Source organism: Phoenix dactylifera, chromosome 3 (genome assembly GCF_051530095.1).
Source record: "Phoenix dactylifera cultivar Ajwa chromosome 3, Ajwa_hap1_PhDact_Kaust_v1.1, whole genome shotgun sequence".
NCBI lineage: Eukaryota > Viridiplantae > Streptophyta > Magnoliopsida > Arecales > Arecaceae > Phoenix > Phoenix dactylifera.
Genome location: NC_143192.1, coordinates 12,875,851 through 12,897,785, shown reverse-complemented (window position 1 = coordinate 12,897,785; position 21,935 = coordinate 12,875,851).

Sequence of the window (21,935 nt, the reverse complement as noted above, 5' to 3'; positions counted from 1 at the left end):
TCGTAAATTTAACCATAAAATATGTGTTACCATCATCATTGCATTTTAATAATTATCAGAGGTAATTCGAGTTAATTTAATTATTTAATGGTTGAGTCTAATGGATGCAGGTCAAGTCGAATTGATTTAGGATGATCTCTGAACCCAAATCGCATGCACCCCGCAAATCAAGACCCTCTGATTCAGTCACCTAAATTTCTTTCCACTCGTTCCAACTCTTCTTCCACATAATCCAATTGCTCTATTTTAATCTCAAAAACAATAAAATCCCTTTAATTATTTGTCTCTCATATCTCAAAGCATACCATCTAGGTGCACGGATCCTAAAGCCATTTTCCAACTCTTCTACTCCTCACATCTAGCTTCATCTTCCCGAGATCCCAACTTCCCATCCCCTGTTCCACATCACCTCCCAGCTTTTCCTCAACCTTATCCCGGATCTCCCGCATCCTCCCAATACTCATCCAAGAATTCCCAACGCTATCAGCAGCTTCCAGCTCCCCTGTTTCTAGCGGAACAGAACGATCCCAAGCTTCATCCCGAGCTCCACGGTTCCACCAAACCAACCATCTCCCAGGAAACTTCCTTCGGATTCCACGTCCACGTCCAGATCCTCCTCCCCGTTTTTATTCGCAGCCATGTTCATCTCCCAGCATCTTCTGGATGAGCCTCCCATCTTCTTCCGACTTCTTCCCACCCACGAATCCGAACCAAATGCATAACATCCACTGTATCCAACTTCCTCCCAGCTTCCGCTAGATCCCGTTTGTGATCTCCTCTTCATCCCGTTCGGGTTGACGGGATAAACTCATACCCAGCAAACTTCCCAACCATTCCGTGAGATCTTCCCCAACGTCAGGATCACATCCCTCTTCCGCGTCCAAAGATTTCTTCCTAGCTGAATTCCCCTGCATCCGCGATTCATCCCGTGAGCATCCCAAACAACATGGTCCCAAGCTCATCCCAACCAAGATCCTCTCAATATCTTCATCTCCACCGCGTTGAAGCAACATGACTCCCTCCGGATCCTGTCCAAAAGCAGAATCCCCTGTTTCAAGATCACATCCATTCGAATCTCCCAACACCCTAGCTCACGAATCCATCCATTTCTTCCTTCCATCCTTACCCGGATCAGCTTGTATCCAAGATTTCTTCTTCCAAAATCTTGCCGTTCGTGATCCATTGGCCAGCCATTCTCAGCATACCACCATTCGCAAAGAAAAACAACTTCCTCTGCTTCAGCCACAGAATAGACCAAGAATCTCCCAACTTCCCAGATCTTCTCCGCGTTCCCACCAGCATAGAATCCAGAATCTCTCACGGATCCATATCCATGCACTCTCTGTGGATGAAATTCCAACCGTCGCGACGAGTGCACGAGTTTCCAGCGGGACAAAGCTCATCCACAAACCAAGTTTCTCCCTCCGCGTCTTTCCCAACTTCTGGACGAGAACCACCTGTCTAGCTGCTCACCACGGTTCCAGATTGATCCCAAAGGTCTCCTCCCGGATAAGCTCCAATCCCAGAAATCTCTCAGTCTCATCCTGCAGCTATCCATCCTCATCGCGACGTGAAACAGGGAAGAAAGAGAGAGGATGCCGAGCCTATAAAAGGAGGAGAGTTTTTTCTTGGAAGGGCATTCCTCCTCTTCCCCACCAGGGGAGGGGGCTGCTCCCTTTATCCCTTCTTCCTCACCGAAGGGAGTCGGCGGCGCATCCTGGGAGAACAGGGGAGAAGCCAAGTTCCCACGAAAAAAATATAAAAAAAAAGGAAACAGCGGAGGGAGAGAATACTTTGGGTCTTTTTGGGAATGACTTCCCAAAAGAAAAAAAAAATAAGAAAATGATCAAGAGGAAGATGAAGCCGACGGGCGAAAAGAGGGAGAACCCAGTCGTGATGAAGACCATCTACATCGCTGCTGCTATCGCCCACGACTCCATGGAAGGCTGATCTCCTCTCTAGGGCTGGATGCAGCCCTAACAAAGAGACACGGATTTTATATTTTATTTTATATTCTTGGGGTTGTATGAACTTATTGTTTTTAATGGATATCTTCTTTTGAATCATATTTAATTTCTGTGATTTTAAGTATGATGTTCGTACAACTGCTCTTCATGATCACTAGGTAAATATAAGATAGTCCATGCTTAGGGAAGATGCGATGTGCTGCCACCTTAGATTAGGGTAGACATTTCATGCCAACTTAAGATGGATTATGCCTAAATTACTTTTGTGAATTTCTATTCGAATGCTTATTAGGCTTGTAGCCAATTTGCATGTTAATCCAAGAACGAAATAAATTATAAATAACCCTTGTTCCGATGTTAGTGGTGAACTCCTTGCCCTAGGTTCTCTTAAACTGATATCCCTTTAATTGCATTTTCTTTTATTAAATTGCTTAGTTTAATAGTCTTCACAAATTCATCCTTTTAAATTTTTATTTTTAAGAAAACAACTATACCCCAATCCCTGTGGATCGATACCCGTAATCACTATCCTACTAGATACGTGCTATTGCGTGGTCTTTAAAGTTGACTATCAGGCAGTCCGTTCATGAACATGGTTTGACCATGATCAAGGATCTTGAGGAGCTTGAGAAGCTTGGCATGACCATGCACAAGGATTTGCAAACGGATTTGATCCTACAATCGTTGCCATCTTCATATGGGCAATTTATTGTAAACTACCATATGAATAAAATTGAATGCACCAAACTTGAATTGTTGAATATGTTGGTGACAACTGAGAAAGCCTTGAAAGGTTCAAGGGGCACAGTTCTCGCTGCTGAGCTAGCTTCTACTTCCAAGAGAAAGTCTACTGGGAAGAAGAAGAAGCCTGCGAAGAAGCAGAAGACCAAGAAAAAGCCGAAGAAGGAAGTTCCTAAGAAGAAGGCCGAACCCAAAGAAAAATGTTTCCATTGCAATGAAGATGGCCATTGGAAGAGGAACTGTCCTATCTACGTGGAAAACATAAAGAGCAAGAAGGGTGACATGCCTTCTGAAGTTATGTCTAATATGCTCATTATTGAAACTAATCTAACGGTTTCTTCTATTTCCAGTTGGGTTATAGACTCTGGTTCTAGTGTTCACTTGTACACTACCATGCTGGGTCTAAAGAAAAGTAGAAGGCTTACGGAACGTGCGGTAACCCTAAGGGTTGGCAATGGAGCAAGAGTTGCTGCTGTTGCTGTGGGCACATTCCCTTTGTATTTACCGTCAGGATTTAGTTTGATACTTAGAGATTATTATTTTGTACCTAGTGCTAGCAAAAATCTGATTTCTATATTTTGTCTAGCACAGAAACATTATGAATTCAATTTCAATAAAGACTACATTTCTATTTATTTGCGAAATAAACTGTTTGGACGTGGTTTTATGATTGACGGTCTCTATCACTTACATATGGATGTATCTATGAACGTATCTGAGCATACAGTGAGTACCATAGGATCAAAAAGATCTAGAAATGAGATAAATCAAAAGTATTTATGGCACCTCAGACTTGGTCATATAGGAGAAGACAGAATTAACAAATTGGAGAAACATGGGCTTTTGAGTTCATTGACTTCTGAGTCATATCTGATTTGTGAATCCTACCTTCAAGAAAAAATGGCCAAATTACCCTTTGTAGGACACGGGGAGAGGTCCACTGAAATACTTGCCCTAGTACACACTGATATGTGTAGCCCATTCGATGTGCAGGCTAGGGGTCAATTGATAAGTGCTTAATAATTCATAATTTAGTTATCTTTTCATAGCACTTATCAATGTTCTTAAACTAATAAATACATATTTTACCAGAAAATTGAATAATCATTGAAATAAATTTGAAATATATATTTTTTCTCTTTTTCTTTTTCTTGTTACGATCTTTCATGAAAACTACAGAAAACATATAAGGAGGAGATTGTGCTGATTCGGTTTGGTAATCTGATGAAGTTGTAATCAAGCTGAGGTTATAATTAAATTGGTTTTGGTCCTGACTCGATCAAAAGTTATAATTAAATTTGCTAAGAAAAACGTTTGATTAACCCTTTTTATTAAGTCATGGTCTTGTTTTTAGTCTTGACTGGTCGAGTTCGATCTGAAGCAGTTTAGCAATAATTAAATTTGAAGGACATTGGGCTCGAGAACAAGTCCAAGCAAATCAACGATCATGACCCACTGCAAATCCAAAGCCAATTTTCAACCAATTCGTTACCTGCCTTCATATAAAATTTATAAATTTAAAACGAAAAAATAATAATAATAACTAAATATTCACGATTTACTGTTCATATGAACAGCGTCCCGTTAAAACACTGTTCATATGAACAGTGTTAAAAAATACCGAAAATACTGTTCATATGAACAGTGTCCGCGAAAACACTGTTCACATGAACAGTGTCCGTACAAACACTGTTCATGTGAACAGTGTTAGAGAAAAAAATAAAATAATAAATAATACATAATAAATAAATAAATAAATAAAAATAAAAAAAAGACTCAGCCACTGTTCATCTTCTTCCTCCCCCAATGAACATCTCACGCGCAGCCCACCGTCCGCGGCGTCCTCCCGACGATCCCGCGACCAAATCCGCCGGCGACCAGTCCTCCGTGATTCCAGTCGGCCGCAATCAGCCGCGTGCCCACCGTGCCCGTGCTGTCGACTCTTCCCAGCAGCAGAGATCCAGCCCCTTCGCCATCACTGCCCGCGTCTTCTCCTCCGAGATCAACGATCCACTCCTAGCAGTCGAAATCCCAGCATCTCCGCCTCTTCCTCCGCCCGTGACGTAGCCCGCAGCCGAGCCGTGCGAGCGTGAATCCCCAGCTCCTCTCCGTGATCCTAGCCTCCTCCGCATCCGGGCATCCCATGATCTCACCTCTGTTAGATGTATGCCCTAGAAGCCAATTTGGCTGACACATTGTTGATTCTAGAGACATAATTTTGTACTTGACTATTTATTATTGAATAAATAAAAGGCATCTTTTCATTCATATTGTTTATGTGTCTATGAATCGTCCAAGAAATTAATAAGATGATGATACATATTCTCAAGAGTTGAGAATTTGAGCCATGTATCATTGGTGATTAATTTCTAAATGCTCCTGATCAATGGATCATCACGAGGACGGTGATCGATCCGATCAGTGCACAGATCACTTTCCTTCTGGATGAACGAGACTTGAGTCCACAGTGTAGGGACACTGAAGTGATAGTGCAGGTGCTTGTTAGAGAACAAGGGTACTGAGCGTGACCAAGACAAGAAGTCACTTGGATGTCTATCCACTCGTCAGTGACTTGCTTGATGTTGCAGTAGTGTGACTGGTCCTTTGACCTGCGGTGCTTCGGCTACTCACAGTGAGGTTATTGTAGTTTGACTGCACACATACATGGTCTCTAGCCATATGGGTCCATGCAGTGTAGATTGGCTGCAGTAGGTTTACTGTAGGAGTAGGGTATGCACCTATAAGGAATCTATCGACCTTGATAGAAGAGGAGTGATCCTATGTGATTTATTAGACTGAGTTCTAAGACCTTGGCCAGGGCAGTAATATAAAGTGGAAAAAGAGTTTTCCACTATCGAACTCAAGTCGAATAAATCTTGACATATGACAGACGATGGGGTTTGACGAGTTGTCCATGACCTCCGTCCTGTAGGGATCCACGATAGTAGGACTGTATCACACGTTAACTGCACCTAGAGGTTCATCATTCCATTCTGCTGGGTAGCCACTACATGCTGCTAGGTGTCACTGGTGGATGGTGGGACTCATAGGGATTATCTTGATGATCGATAAACCCTAATGAGTTGAGTTGGAATCGTTCCAACCCATTGAAAGGAGTTTTCAATGATATTGAGATAGAGATCACAATATATCTCACTACCAGTCAGAATAGAACCTATGGGGTCACACACACTAGAAGTATTGACCGATCCGATGGTTGAAATCGTGATTAGGAATCACAAGAAATCAATTTGATTGATAAGAAGTTGAAGAAGGAAAGGGAATTAATTGATTGGACTTGAAACAAGAGTCCTACTTCGGGTAGGATTCCTAGAGTCCTAATTGGATTAGAACTGGGAATCCTAGTTGGAGTAGGACTGGGATTCCTACTTGGAATAGGATTCCTACAATCCTAATGAGATTAGGAACTTTGAATTAAAATTGGATTCCTACTTGGAGTAGGATTCCTAGAAATCCTAATTGGATTAGGACTTCGGATTCAAATAGAGTCATAATTGGATTAGGACTAAAATTAAATAAATCCTAATTGGATTAGGATTCCTTAAGTCTAAATTAATTAATAATCTAATGAATCAACATGACTCCTAATTGGATTAGGATTGAAGAGTTCAATTGAGTCATGGTTCATTCAAGTCCTAGTTGGATTAGGACTAGCATAGATTGAACCCAATTGGCTAATCCTAATTGGATTGGGATTAAACCATGAGAGAGGCACCTAATCCTCTTTGGAAGAGGATTAGGTTAACCAAGTAAGAGGGACATCAGCCCCTCTCCACTTGGCTAGGGCGACATGAAGAGAGGGGGCCGGCGCCCCCTCTTTGGCAAGTTGTCTTGGAGCTCCTAATTGTTAGGAGCTCCACTCCCTTTAAAAAGAGGCTAGGGCCGGCATCCTAAAGAGATCCATCCCTCTCCTTGCAGCCGTGGCCTCCTCCTCTTCCTCCTTGGTCTTCAACCGAAAGCAAGGGAGCAAGAAAGATCTCTTGGCGGTCCTCTTCTTCCTCCTTCGTTTGGGATTCGACGCAAGGGAAAGCAAAGGTTGCATCTAGCCTTCTTGTTCTTCTTCAAGATCCCTTCTTCTTCCTCCTCCACTCAAGCACAATCAAGGGTTGATTGAAAGAGAGGAGATCAGCCATCAAAGCTATCTCTGCAAGGAAGCTAGCACCCCGGTGAGATAGAAAGCTTGGATCGGATCCTGCTTCGTGTGGATACCCGTAGAGGCCGGACGTTTGAACGGCTTCAAGCGAACCCTCTTCCAAAACCACGAATTCAGATTTGCGGTGATCATCTACCCGCGCAAGGTGAAGATTTGATCTTCCTAATAGTTTTAAAAGTTTTAATTCTTACCTAATTACGAAAGGTCTCGAAACAACGTTCATGCGATGAACGTCGATCCCGCACATGCCTCTTCCGCTGCCACCTGATTTAATTTTTGAAATATCAGCGGCATGGGCGGGTTCCCAACAGTGGTATCAGAGCCTAGGCTTCGTAGATTAAGATAAGAATTAATTATCTAAAGGCTTATTAGATCTGAAAATTGAATGATCATGCATGCTGAAAAATTCTGCATGCAGATTTTTCAGGGGTGCTGATTTTTTGCATGCTGATTTTTATGTGATAAAAAGATGATTCTAATTGCATTGTTAATGGGATTACAAAGTTTAGAATCATGATTAGCATGATCAGCGACCTATGTCATGATATAATCAGTTAGTTTTCAGATCTGAAAATTATAATTGTTGCATACGGTGATGATCATAGGATTCAAACCCTTTTGGTATCAAATGTAATGACCTGCGATGTGATCTGCGATGTCATGTAATTTTTCAGATGCTTGCATGCATCTTATTTGATGTTTTGAGAGGCCTGCGTGCCTCCTAAAAGGAGATGTAATTTATTTTTATTTTTATTTTACATCTGGTTGTATTTCTGTGATGTGATGTACATCAACGATCAAGTTGAAGCAAAGGCATGAGATGAAAGGTGATCTAAGCGGTTGATGGCGATGGGATCAAGAGTTGATCAAGGATCGAATCAAGGAGGCTTAGAACCAATTCAAGAGTTGAAGACCACTTGATCGATTGATGTGCATGTGCTTGTAATACGACCTAATTAGAATCCATGATCATCACCTAGTTAAAGTTTAGCTTTAATTTGATGTTGCGATTATAACTGCCTGTGATGTGCCGTTTGCATGTGATGTAAATGCGAGTCGGGTAGATAGGTTTACATGTGATGTAGCAAACCCAATTGAGACCTAAATCAAAACCTCCTCAATCAAGTCGAGAGTGAACCGACATGAGCAAGTCATATTAGATTAATTGATCTAATTGGTGTCTAGGAAAGCATGAAAGGTGGTTACTTAATTAGGACCTTACTCTCTGAGTAAGGGGAGCCTCCCACCTGCTTACCTGGCCAATTGTTCGATTACCTCTTATGAAGGGCTCAAGTTGCAAACACTAAGACCTGATTAACCAATATTAAGTCAATAGGTCTTCCACTGTAGTAGAGCTGCTAAGGCCTTTCTGATGTTGATTTGTCTCGGCTGGACACAGTGGTCAAGTTGCATCGGGGGGCTGGACCTCTCTATAGACATGAGATGTTGTAGGGTAAAGGTGGGGTTGGGCACCAATAACTGTTAGGTGAGGACCTAATGACGACTTTATTCCTACGGTTATACGGTGGGTCTGACTTAACTAAGAAATGGGACCAATAACTGTTAGGTGAGGTCTTCATGGCTTAGAGACCAAGTTACACTGCAACATGCTTGAGAAGCATTGTACAAGAGTTGTACATTCATCAATCTATGTGTCACCAATAACTGTTAGGTGAGGTGGCATGTAAATCGGTGGGACCGCAGTACCCACTAGAAACCCTAGTCGTGTGGGATTTCCGTTTTCCTACCAGGAGAGTGTGAGGAATTCGAGAAAATAGTGGGAGTTACATTTGTTCTAAAAGACCTTAGAACAGATTAGGATCAAGTACAAAAGTCTAACTAGAATCTTTACTCTCTGCAGATACAATGTCAGCTTCAAACCCTTTGACCCGTATTCTTGAGACCAACCGACTGACCGGAACCAATTACAAAGACTGGCTTAGAAATCTCAAAATTGTTTTGGACTGTGAGAAAATAGGCTATATACTCGATTCAGATATCCCCACACTACCAGCACGTCCTACTGATGTTCAGCGTGAGATGCATAAAAAGTGGTTGGAGGATGACATTAGAGTAAAATGCTATATGATGGCATCCATGTCTAATGAACTCCAATGCCAGCATGAAAATATAAAGACTGCTAGGGAGATACTGGCACACCTGCAAGAGTTGTATGGTGAGCAGAGTCGCACAGCTCGTTTTGAAGTGTCCAAGAGGCTTTTCAAAACGAAGATGCGCGAGGGGCAGTCTGTCCATGATCACGGTCTGACCATGATCAAGGACCTAGAGGAGCTTGAGAAGCTCGGCATGGACATGCACAAGGAATTACAAGTGGATTTGATCCTACAGTCACTTCCTGATTCATTTGGTCAGTTTATAGTAAACTACCACATGAATAAGATTGAATGCACTAAGACTGAACTAATCAACATGTTGGTAACTGCTGAGGGAGCCTTGAAAGGTTCAAGGGGCAATGTCCTTGCTGCTGAGTTGACTTCTGGTTCCAAGAGAAAGTCTACTTGGAAGAAAAAGAAGCCTGCTAAGAAGCAGAAGAAAGACAAGAAGCCAAAGAAGGAAGTTCAAAAGAAAAAGGCTAACGACAAAGGAAAATGTTTCCACTGCAATGTCGAAGGCCACTGGAAGAGAAACTGTCCTTCATACCTCGAGAGCCTGAAGAACAAGAAAGGTGACACACCTTCAGAAGGTATAGACTTGCTCATAATTGAAACTAATCTAACGGTTTCTTCTACTTCTAGTTGGGTTATAGATTCTGGTTCTAGTGCTCATCTGTGCACTACCATGCAGGGTCTAAAGGAAAGTAGAAGGCTGGCGGAAGGTGCGGTAACCCTTAGGGTTGGCAACGGGGCAAAAGTTGCTGCTGTGGCTGTGGGCACCTACCATCTGCGACTACCGTCTGGATTTAGTTTAATACTTAGAGACTGCTATTATGTACCTGTTGCTAGCAGAAATTTGATTTCTGTTTCATGTCTAGCACAGGAAGGTCATGTTTTTACATTTGACAAAGACTGCTGTTCTATTTATTTAAGAAATAAAATAGTCGCACGTGGTTTCATGATCGACAGTCTCTATCATTTACATATGAATGTATCTGTGAATGTTACCGAGCAAGAAGTGAGTGCCAAAGGATCCAAAAGATTCAGAGATGAGATAAACCAAAGATATTTGTGGCACCTCAGGCTTGGCCATATTGGAGAGGACAGAATGAACAAAATGGATAAAGATGGGCTTTTAGGCTCATTGACTTCCGAGTCATATCCAGTTTGCGAGTCCTGTCTTCAAGGAAAAATGGCTAGACTGCCCTTTGTAGGACATGGGGAGAGGACCACTGAAATACTTACCCTAATACATACAGATGTATGTGGCCCATTCGATGTACTAGCCAGGGGACGTTATTCTTACTTCATTACCTTTACCGATGATTATTCACGGTATGGGTATGTGTATCTTATGAGACACAAGTCTGAATCCTTTGAAAAGTTCAAAGAGTTCAAGAATGAAGTAGAAAAACAAACTGGAAAACCTCTTAAGGCTCTTCGATCAGATCGAGGAGGAGAATACCTTAGTGGGGAATTCCGGGACTATCTCAAAGAAAACGGCATAGTCTCACAATGGACACCTTCGGGTACACCTCAACTCAACGGGGTGTCAGAGAGGAGGGATCGGACCCTGTTGGACATGGTCAGGTCCATGATGAGCTTCACTGATTTACCTATGTTCCTTTGGGGAGATGCCTTACTCACAGCGATTTATTTATTGAATAGAGTTCCCTCTAAATCCGTTCCTACCACACCGTATGAGATATGGCATGGCAAGAAACCAAGTCTTGGTCATCTCAAGATTTGGGGATGTCCGGCCCACGTCAAGCGACTACAGGCAGACAAGTTAGAGGCTAGGACCATAAGTGCTCGTTTTATAGGATATCCTAAAGAGTCATTAGGATACAATTTTTACGTCTCAGAGGATCACAATGTGTTTGTGAGCCGTCATGCCATCTTCTTGGAAAATCAGTTTATCCTTGATAGAGGCAGTGGGAGGAAAATTGAGCTTGAAGAGAAAGTCTCTGAAAAGCAACGAGTCATGGATCCTATTGAACCCATTCATACAGAGCCAGTACACGATGTCCCTCGACCACCTCGTAGATCTAGTAGGGTCTCCCATCCTCCCGATAGATACTTGGGTATACTAGAAGAGGATACCGAGGAAATGTTCCTAGTGGGAGATAGGGATCACATACAGGATCCCAAAACCTACAACGAGGCGATATCTGATATCGATTCCGAAAAATGGCTGGAAGCTATGAAGTCAGAGTTAGACTCCATGCATTCCAACTAAGTCTGGACCTTAGTAGACCCACCAGAAGGTATTGTACCTATTGGATGCAAATGGATCTACAAAAGGAAGATAGGTTCGGATGGAGAGGTAGAGACCTATAAGGCAAGGCTTGTGGCGAAAGGGTATAGTCAGCGCGAAGGCATTGACTATCAGGAGACCTTTTCACCTGTAGCCATGCTAAAATCCATCCGAACATTGCTTGCCATTGCAGCATTTCATGATTATGAAATCTGGCAGATGGATGTGAAAACTGCTTTCCTGAATGGATATCTTGATGAAGATATCTATATGGAACAGCCTTTGGGTTTCACTTCCAGTGATGGAGATCACAAGGTCTGCAAGCTGCAAAGGTCCATCTATGGACTAAAGCAAGCATCTCGGAGTTGGAACACTCGTTTCGATGACGCAATCAAAACGTTTGATTTCATCAAAAACGAAGAGGAACCGTGTGTTTACAAAAAGGTTAGTGGGAGTGCTGTCGTTTTTCTCGTACTGTACGTAGATGACATTCTCCTAATAGGGAATGATATTCCCATGCTAACCTCGGTTAAGGTCTGGTTGTCAAAAGAATTCTCCATGAAAGACCTTGGGGAAGCATCCTATATTTTGGGAATAAAGGTCTATAGAGATAGATCTAAAAGGATGCTTGGCCTTTCACAGAAAATGTACATAGAGGAGGTGCTGAAGAGGTTCAGCATGGAAAACTCCAAGAGGGGTCTCTTACCCCTAAGGCATGGAATTCATCTCTCCAAGAAGATGTGCCCCAACACATCTGAAGAGATTCAACGCATGAGCAAGATTCCTTATGCATCGGCAATAGGAAGCCTCATGTATGCCATGCTATGTACACGACCTGATATAGCTCTTGCTGTGAGTGTCACAAGCAGATATCAGTCGAATCCAGGTGAAGAACACTGGATAGCTGTGAAGAACAGTCTTAAGTACTTGAGAAGAACTAAGGACATGTTCTTGGTCTTTGGGAGAAGATCAGAGTTGAAGGTAGAAGGATGCACACATATTGATGATAGAAAGTCTACATCAGAATATGTGCAATTGTGGTTCAGTAAATTGGAAGAGTTCCAAACAACCGATCATTATAGATTCTACCTTAGAAGCTGAATGTTAAGCCGTATCTAAGGGTGCAGTGGAAACCTTCTGATTAAAAGTTAATTGCAGAGTTAGGTGTAATGTCATTAGATGTCATAACACTTTACTGTGATAACATTGGCACCATAGCACTAGCTATGGAGCCATGGTCTCATCAGAAGTCCAAGCACATAGAGCGGCGCTTCCATTTCATACACGACTATGATGTAGAGATGCAGAGAGTAGACTCCGCGGATAACGTGGCAGACCCGTTCACTAAGCAGCTGAGTCAGCAAAAGACTGAAGCCCACCTTGAGAAGATGGGCCTAAGATATATGACCAATTGGCTTTAGTGCAAGTGGGAGATTGTTAGATGTATGCCCTAGAAGCCAATTTGGCTGACACATTGTTGATTCTAGAGACATAATTTTGTACTTGACTATTTATTATTGAATAAATAAAAGGCATCTTTTCATTCATATTGTTTATGTGTCTATGAATCGTCCAAGAAATTAATAAGATGATGATACATATTCTCAAGAGTTGAGAATTTGAGCCATGTATCATTGGTGATTAATTTCTAAATGCACAGATCACTTTCCTTCTGGATGAACGAGACTTGAGTCCACAGTGTAGGGACACTGAAGTGATAGTGCAGGTGCTTGTTAGAGAACAAGGGTACTGAGCGTGACCAAGACAAGAAGTCACTTGGATGTCTATCCACTCGTCAGTGACTTGCTTGATGTTGCAGTAGTGTGACTGGTCCTTTGACCTGCGGTGCTTCGGCTACTCACAGTGAGGTTATTGTAGTTTGACTGCACACATACATGGTCTCTAGCCATATGGGTCCATGCAGTGTAGATTGGCTGCAGTAGGTTTACTGTAGGAGTAGGGTATGCACCTATAAGGAATCTATCGACCTTGATAGAAGAGGAGTGATCCTATGTGATTTATTAGACTGAGTTCTAAGACCTTGGCCAGGGCAGTAATATAAAGTGGAAAAAGAGTTTTCCACTATCGAACTCAAGTCGAATAAATCTTGACATATGACAGACGATGGGGTTTGACGAGTTGTCCATGACCTCCGTCCTGTAGGGATCCACGATAGTAGGACTGTATCACACGTTAACTGCACCTAGAGGTTCATCATTCCATTCTGCTGGGTAGCCACTACATGCTGCTAGGTGTCACTGGTGGATGGTGGGACTCATAGGGATTATCTTGATGATCGATAAACCCTAATGAGTTGAGTTGGAATCGTTCCAACCCATTGAAAGGAGTTTTCAATGATATTGAGATAGAGATCACAATATATCTCACTACCAGTCAGAATAGAACCTATGGGGTCACACACACTAGAAGTATTGACCGATCCGATGGTTGAAATCGTGATTAGGAATCACAAGAAATCAATTTGATTGATAAGAAGTTGAAGAAGGAAAGGGAATTAATTGATTGGACTTGAAACAAGAGTCCTACTTCGGGTAGGATTCCTAGAGTCCTAATTGGATTAGAACTGGGAATCCTAGTTGGAGTAGGACTGGGATTCCTACTTGGAATAGGATTCCTACAATCCTAATGAGATTAGGAACTTTGAATTAAAATTGGATTCCTACTTGGAGTAGGATTCCTAGAAATCCTAATTGGATTAGGACTTCGGATTCAAATAGAGTCCTAATTGGATTAGGACTAAAATTAAATAAATCCTAATTGGATTAGGATTCCTTAAGTCTAAATTAATTAATAATCTAATGAATCAACATGACTCCTAATTGGATTAGGATTGAAGAGTTCAATTGAGTCATGGTTCATTCAAGTCCTAGTTGGATTAGGACTAGCATAGATTGAACCCAATTGGCTAATCCTAATTGGATTGGGATTAAACCATGAGAGAGGCACCTAATCCTCTTTGGAAGAGGATTAGGTTAACCAAGTAAGAGGGACATCAGCCCCTCTCCACTTGGCTAGGGCGACATGAAGAGAGGGGGCCGGCGCCCCCTCTTTGGCAAGTTGTCTTGGAGCTCCTAATTGTTAGGAGCTCCACTCCCTTTAAAAAGAGGCTAGGGCCGGCATCCTAAAGAGATCCATCCCTCTCCTTGCAGCCGTGGCCTCCTCCTCTTCCTCCTTGGTCTTCAACCGAAAGCAAGGGAGCAAGAAAGATCTCTTGGCGGTCCTCTTCTTCCTCCTTCGTTTGGGATTCGACGCAAGGGAAAGCAAAGGTTGCATCTAGCCTTCTTGTTCTTCTTCAAGATCCCTTCTTCTTCCTCCTCCACTCAAGCACAATCAAGGGTTGATTGAAAGAGAGGAGATCAGCCATCAAAGCTATCTCTGCAAGGAAGCTAGCACCCCGGTGAGATAGAAAGCTTGGATCGGATCCTGCTTCGTGTGGATACCCGTAGAGGCCGGACGTTTGAACGGCTTCAAGCGAACCCTCTTCCAAAACCACGAATTCAGATTTGCGGTGATCATCTACCCGCGCAAGGTGAAGATTTGATCTTCCTAATAGTTTTAAAAGTTTTAATTCTTACCTAATTACGAAAGGTCTCGAAACAACGTTCATGCGATGAACGTCGATCCCGCACATGCCTCTTCCGCTGCCACCTGATTTAATTTTTGAAATATCAGCGGCATGGGCGGGTTCCCAACAACCTCCGCATCTCCAGCGCGCTCTCAGTGGATCCATCAAGGGGGAGAATGGGTATAAAGAGGGTGGCCATCGGCTTGAAAAGGGGAGGAGGGGGCTCCGTTCAACAGAAAAATAGGGGAGACCCCCTGTTTCGGTGAAAAGAAGAAGAAAGCCGAGAGGGAGAGAAAAAAAATAAAAAAAAAAGAGAAAGGAGGGGGAAAGAGAATATTTTGTGATATTTTGGGAAGAATGAGAGGGGAAGACTTTCACTTGAAGATGGGAGGTCGTCCGGAAGCCATGCGTGGCTAAACGTCTAGTCTAGGGCTGGATGAAGCCCTAGCAATGTATCAGGACATTGTAGTTCTTATTTTTTTTATTATTTTGGAGCTTGTTTAAATTCTTATTTTCAATGAAATATTCCTTTATAATATTTAAACTTTGAGCATGCTAGTTACTAATCATGTTTGCTAAAGTAGTTTAAGATAATTCATGCCTAGGAAGATGAAATGTGCTGCATCCTAGATTAGCATACTTAGGTAGACACTTCATGCTACACCGAAGATGGATCTTCCTAACACTCTTTATGCTTTTATTTTAAAAGGCTTGTAGCCAATTTGCATTCCTCTCCAAAAGATAAAAATTAAGAACACAGTCCCTAATGCAATGCTACGCGGTCGATTCCAAATCCTAGATCTATCTACTTTGATAAATTTCAATTCGTACTCATAGATTAATTTAGTTAAATCAAGTTAGCAAATCCTTCTTCTTGATTTATTTTTAAAAGAAAAATAACTTATTCTTCAATCCCTATGGACCGACATCCGTAATCACTATCCTACAGGATACGTGCTATTGCGTGGTTTATTTTTGAAATTGAAAGAACCGATCAATTTTTGGCGCCGTTACCGGGGATTGTTAGCATAGTTATTTTTCCTATCATTAAAAAAAATTTAATTAATTAAAAAAAATTTCAAAAAAATATATATATCTAAAATAAAATAAAAAAATTATTTTCTATTATTGTTACTTTTTTTATCTCCTTTTTCTCTTCTACTATTTTTTTTTAAAATTTTTCTTTTTGTCTTATTTGATCAGGAATCGAAGAGGAGATCTGGGTTATCAAAAAGGAATGCTTTAGAGGTTTGCTTAAAAAATTTTAAATTGTTGGAAAAATTCCCTTTGGTAACCTCTAAACCTTTCTTATTTAAATTAATTATTAGCTTGAAATTTTGTGATGATTGTTTGCTTTTAATTTCAGCAAAATTGTGAATGCATGCTTGATACACATACACAAATTAATCCGCACATAGTAAGGGCAATCACCCCAACAAGATAAGAGCTGGATTTCATCACCGGACTCTTGCCCAACTTAGGTGAACTCAATCTCACATAGTGTCACTTTAATTAAAATCAATTAGACATTGGCTCCTAGGGACATTCGAGCTCAATAGGACGAGATCACCGAAAGTTGCACCAATTTCGCTCTGTGGCTTAGTTAATGTCTAGGCAAGCTTTGTCCCTATAAGGGAGACAGTTCATCTGTTCGAGGCAAGTGGGTTTTAAGTGGGACCTTTGCGAACGCATCGTGACCCCTCCACTTACCTGGGAGCTTACCTGGTCAACTCGGTTCATTAGACCGGATTGAAGGCTTAGGTGCCCTCTTCAAACCAGTTAGGAGCTGTCTAGTGATTTTAGGACAAATACAAGAATTTATCTGTTTTTCTTTTATTGCATGCTTGATTGATCAAGTACTAGTGTATGCAAGGGAGTCGTTCTAGAGTACGTGACCTATTACCTTTTGACCCTGAAATAGAACGGACCCTTAAGAAATATTCGAGCTGAAATCAAAACCTTAGAATCATTCCCACCCCCTGAGATGGCTGAAGAACAACCCAAACTCCTGAGGGAGTACTTTACTCCCACCATTTACACTTCCCCATCTTGCATTCGATTACCTGAAGTAGCAGCTGTACAATATGAAATAAAATCTAGTGTGATCCAAATGCTCCCATCTTTTTATGGGCTCACCAATGAAGACCCATATAAACACCTAGATGAATTCCTTGAGATTTGCACCACTGTCAAGATTCAGAACTTTACTGATGATGCTCTAAAACTTAGATTATTCGCCTTCTCTCTTAAAGATAGAGCCAAACAATGGCTGAATTCTTTAGAAGCCAACTCGATTCATTCTTGGGATCAAATGCAACAAGAATTCTTAAAAAAATACTTTCCCATTGGAAGAACGAACCAGTTTAGACGTGCCATCACAAGCTTCTCCCAAACTGAGGGAGAAGAATTTCATGAAACTTGGAAGAGATTTTGCGTCCTAATCCGTAAATGCCCACATCATCAAATACCTAAATGGCAGCTAGTGCAATGTTTCTATGACGGATTGACTGAACGAAACCGTCAGATGATTGATGCCGCATGCGGGGGAACATTCATGCTTCAAAATGAGCATGAAGCATGGCAATTATTTGAAAATCTTAATGAAAACTCCCTCCACCATGCTTCTTGTTCTCGTCAAGCACCCCTGAGTTCTCAAAGAAAAGGGACCATTTGTGAAATAAGTCATTCTATGGACCTGTCTAGAAAGGTATATGCATTGTCCCATAAGATTGATCAACTGATGATTGGTGGGTATTACATGAACTCTTCCCAAGCACAAGTGTGTACTATCTGTTCTAGCCCATCCCACCCTATTCATAAGTGCCCTTCAGCGCCCCAATTCCCCGAACTCGTGCAAGAACACATCAATGTTGCTCAAACACAGCCTAGACCGGGTAATGACCCATTTTCCAATATATATAACCCGGGATGGCGGAATCATCCAAACCTTTCTTGGAAGCAGCAAGCTTCGAATACTGCCCAACCCTATTTCCAAAATTTTTCAAAACCTCAGAATTTTCAAACCCCACAAAATATTCATCCCTACCATCCCTCGACTCAATTTCAACACACTCCTCCTCCACCCGAAAGAAACACAGCCTTTGAGGAGAAAGTGTTGAACGCCCTTCAAGGTTTGGAAACCATTACACAATTGGTGCACTCTCACACGCAATCAATCGCCAAGCTAGAATCCCAGATGGGGCAACTAGCTAATGCACTGAACAAGCGAGAGGAAGGAAAGCTTCCAAGCCAACCACTAAGTAATCCTAGGGGACAATACATGGCTCAAGAAAATCAATTAAATGCAATTCATCATGAACAAGCCAATGCTTTGAGTACCCTAAGGAGTGGATGTAGTAGACAATAAGATTGGGAAAGATAACAATAAGGAAGATGAAGAAGAGGATAGAAATATGTCAAATGAAAATCTAAAACCTTCTTCTTCTTCTTCAGCTAGTCCACCTTCTGCCAAAACTCATATCCCAAAGGCCCCATTTCCTGAAGCTCTTAATTCACCCTCTCCCTTTGGCAAAGAGGGAACTTCACTAGAGGAGATGATGGAGGTTTTCAAACAAGTAAAGATCAACCTTCCGCTTCTTGATGCTATTAGACAAGTTCCCTCCTATGCCAAATTTCTTAAAGACCTGTGCACCCAAAAGCGAAAATCTAGGACACATGTGCCCAGAAAGGTATTTCTAACTGAGCAAGTGAGTTCTATTCTCCAACACAACACCCCTCCGAAATTCAAAGATCCTGGTGCTCCCACCATCTCCTGTGTCTTAGGAAATAATTTCATTGATCGAGCACTCTTAGATCTAGGGGCAAGTGTCAACCTTTTACCTTATTCAGTTTATGAGAAACTTGGGTTAGGTGAGTTAAAACCAACCTCGGTATCCCTTCAATTGGCTGATCGATCTGTAAAAACACCACGTGGGATAATTGAAGATGTTCTTGTCAAGGTAGACAAATTCTATTTTCCAGTAGATTTCATCGTCCTTGATATGGAACATGAGCCTAATCCTAAGAAACAAATCCCCGTGATCCTTGGGCGCCCCTTTTTAGCAACAGCCAATGCATGCATAAATTGTAGAATGGGGGTAATGAATATATCATTTGGAAACATGAAGGTAAAATTAAATGTGTTTAATGCAGACGACCAACCTGCGAGGAAAGTTGAGTGTTTTATGATAGACAAAATAGATGAACCCATAAAAGGAGATGCAAAAACTACCACACTGTGTCTGGCTGAAGACAATAAACTTAGCGCTTGTTGGGAGGCAACCCAATTCTTTTAGATTTTTTTTGAACATTGAAGACAATGTTAGGTTTAGATTTGGAGGTATTTTTAAGTATTTTTAATCATTTTTTGTTTTGTTTGCATCTCTTGCATTCGTTTTCACTTCATAATATCAGGTTTGTCAAAAAAATAAAAAAATAAAAAAATAAAAATATCTTTTAAAAAAAATGTGTTCATTTTCATTTTTTATAAAATAATAATAATAATAAAAAAATTTAAAAAAAGTTTTTGTTTTTAAAAACCTCATTTCTATACTTAATGCGAGAATGCTAAACACACAAGGTATATAAAATCTAAAAAGCCCAATGACTAGTCGGAAGTAATACAAATTTAAGTTCTTTTCATTAAGTCTCTCTTAGGAAGTTGTAAGCTAATTAATACTTCGAAATTTTACTACACACTGGCCGACACTTCTAAGGTCTAGGCTCGACATTATGTTGATAGTATAGTAGCAACCTTGGACCCTGATGAATCATACTTATCTCATCCAAAAAAAAAAAAATCATCAATAATAATGAATTTAGTCAGGAACATCGAAAAGGGCTACCTATTGTCAAAGGTCAAGTGGGCTTGTGATGAGAACTCCGAGCATAAATCCGTAGGGGAGTCTTGATGCCCGACACCTTATGCCAACTGGTGTGAGAGTTGTCGACTGATTGCTCGTTACACGGAGAAATCACCACAAGAGTAAAAGTGCACAATATATATATATTAAAAAAAAACTCTATATTGACCTTGAAAAAGATAATAGTGTGAAAGCCGTCATTGTAAAAATTCGAGTAAACTGGAATATTACAGATAAAGCTCGTAAGGTACTAAAGTAAATATCCACAACTTTCGAAATCCTGCTGATAAGATGATTTTGAATCAGTGAGCAGGTCCTTTCGACCAATCCTTGGAAACTACTAGTATTAGCAATATTTTGGAGATCCGAACTCTTAGCTTGTATACGGTCCAGATTTCACCGAGCACTCCAGTATAAATAAGTCTTACAACTCCCTAACGGAAACTTAATGACTTCAACTTGAATTGCATCTTGACATAGGATTTGGGCTGACTTAGTAAATAAAATCGTGTGTGCTTTGAAATTCTTATCATTTATGTATCTTAAATTAGATTTTTAAAAAAACAAATAAAATAATAATAATAAAAAAATAATAATAAAAAATAAAATAAAACAAACAACAACAACAACAAATTAATCATAACAATAAATGATTTATTTTAATATTGAAGTTTGTGGGTATCTTCGCTGGAAACCCTCACGAGACTATAACTCGTCCACTAGGGTAACCTAGGGGTTTAAAGCCTTGTTGCATATGGTAAATACAATCGCGATGCCTGCGAAAGTGAGTTAGAGCTTTTCTTTTTTTTTATTTTACTCGAGGACTAGCAAAATATAGGTTTGGGGATGTGATAAGTGCTTAATAATTCATAATTTATTTATCTTTTCATAGCACTTATCAATGTTCTTAAACTAATAAATACATATTTTACCAGAAAATTGAATAATCATTGAAATAAATTTGAAATATGTTTTTTTTTCTCTTTTCCTTTTTCTTGGTTACGATCTTTCATGAAAACTACAAAAAAATATATAAGGAGGAGATTGTTGATGAGAGCACAAAAGTGCGATCTATACATCACTTAAATTAGTATTATTGCTAACAAATAATGATAAAAGTGTTGCATTGATATTATATTTTTGTGGGCTGCAGGTAATCGTAAATCAAAGCTAAAATGTGCATTGGATCCAAAAAGATGCATTACTGTAGGTGACCAGCCAACCGCATGGGTCAACTCTAGTTGCACACTAGAAGGAGGTCAAGTTCAGCCGTCCAGTTTACTGCAACCAATTTCCAGTAGCTCGTGTATCAATTTACATTTGAAGGAGCCAGTGTGTAGCCCAATTTCCCAGAGCTTCCCAACCGAGTCCATGTCTCGATCTTCCGGTTCAGCTCCCACGCTCATTCCTTCCGAACCAGTCCACCCAGCAACCCGTGCAGCATTGCAGCCATCTGCAAGTATCTCCAGATTTCATCCATCCGAGTCCGCTCCTCCCGCAAAGCTTCCATGCTCCAGCTCCTCTCAGATCTCCAATGATCCAGCTTCTCCCAATCCATTCCGAGTCCGCGTGTTCAGCCGAGTTCCCAGCATCCCGTATCTCAGCATCTGTTTGCGTCCGCGGCTTCCGTCTTCCCTGCAGTCCACGCGTCCCAGCTCCAATGATCAAGCTCCATCCGTCCAGGCCTCATGAGTCCAAGATTCATCTTCAGCTTGGTGATCATCCAGCACATCGTCCGAGTCCATCCTCCTTCCGTTCTAGAACATCTCCACTCCGCGTCCGAAGATCCCGGCATCCCGTGATTTCAGCATCAGCGAACATCTCCCATCCGCGTCCATCCTCTTCTTCCGGATTAGCATCCATCCGTTGATCTCCATCACGTGCAAGGAGTGGATTGAAGGCCAGCTTGATATCCCTCTCGGTTGGGAAGTTGGCGGGGATGATTCTTTCCTTGGGAGGAAACAGAGCCACAGCCGGCTATCCAAAGAAAAGAAAGAAGAAAGGGAAACAGGGGAGCCCCTGTTTCCCCAAAAAAAAAAGAGAAAAAGAAAAAAAAAGGGAAAATGAAAGGGCGATTAATGCATGAAATGAGTGGCTGATTTCTTAGGTGAAGGTTGATGGAGGAACCTTTGATGTATTGCTTTCTTTAAAGTAAATTCTGACCTTTGCTCTTATTGATTTATATTTTTAATGTGTTATGGGTTCTTGCATAACTATCGTAGATAGATTTTTAA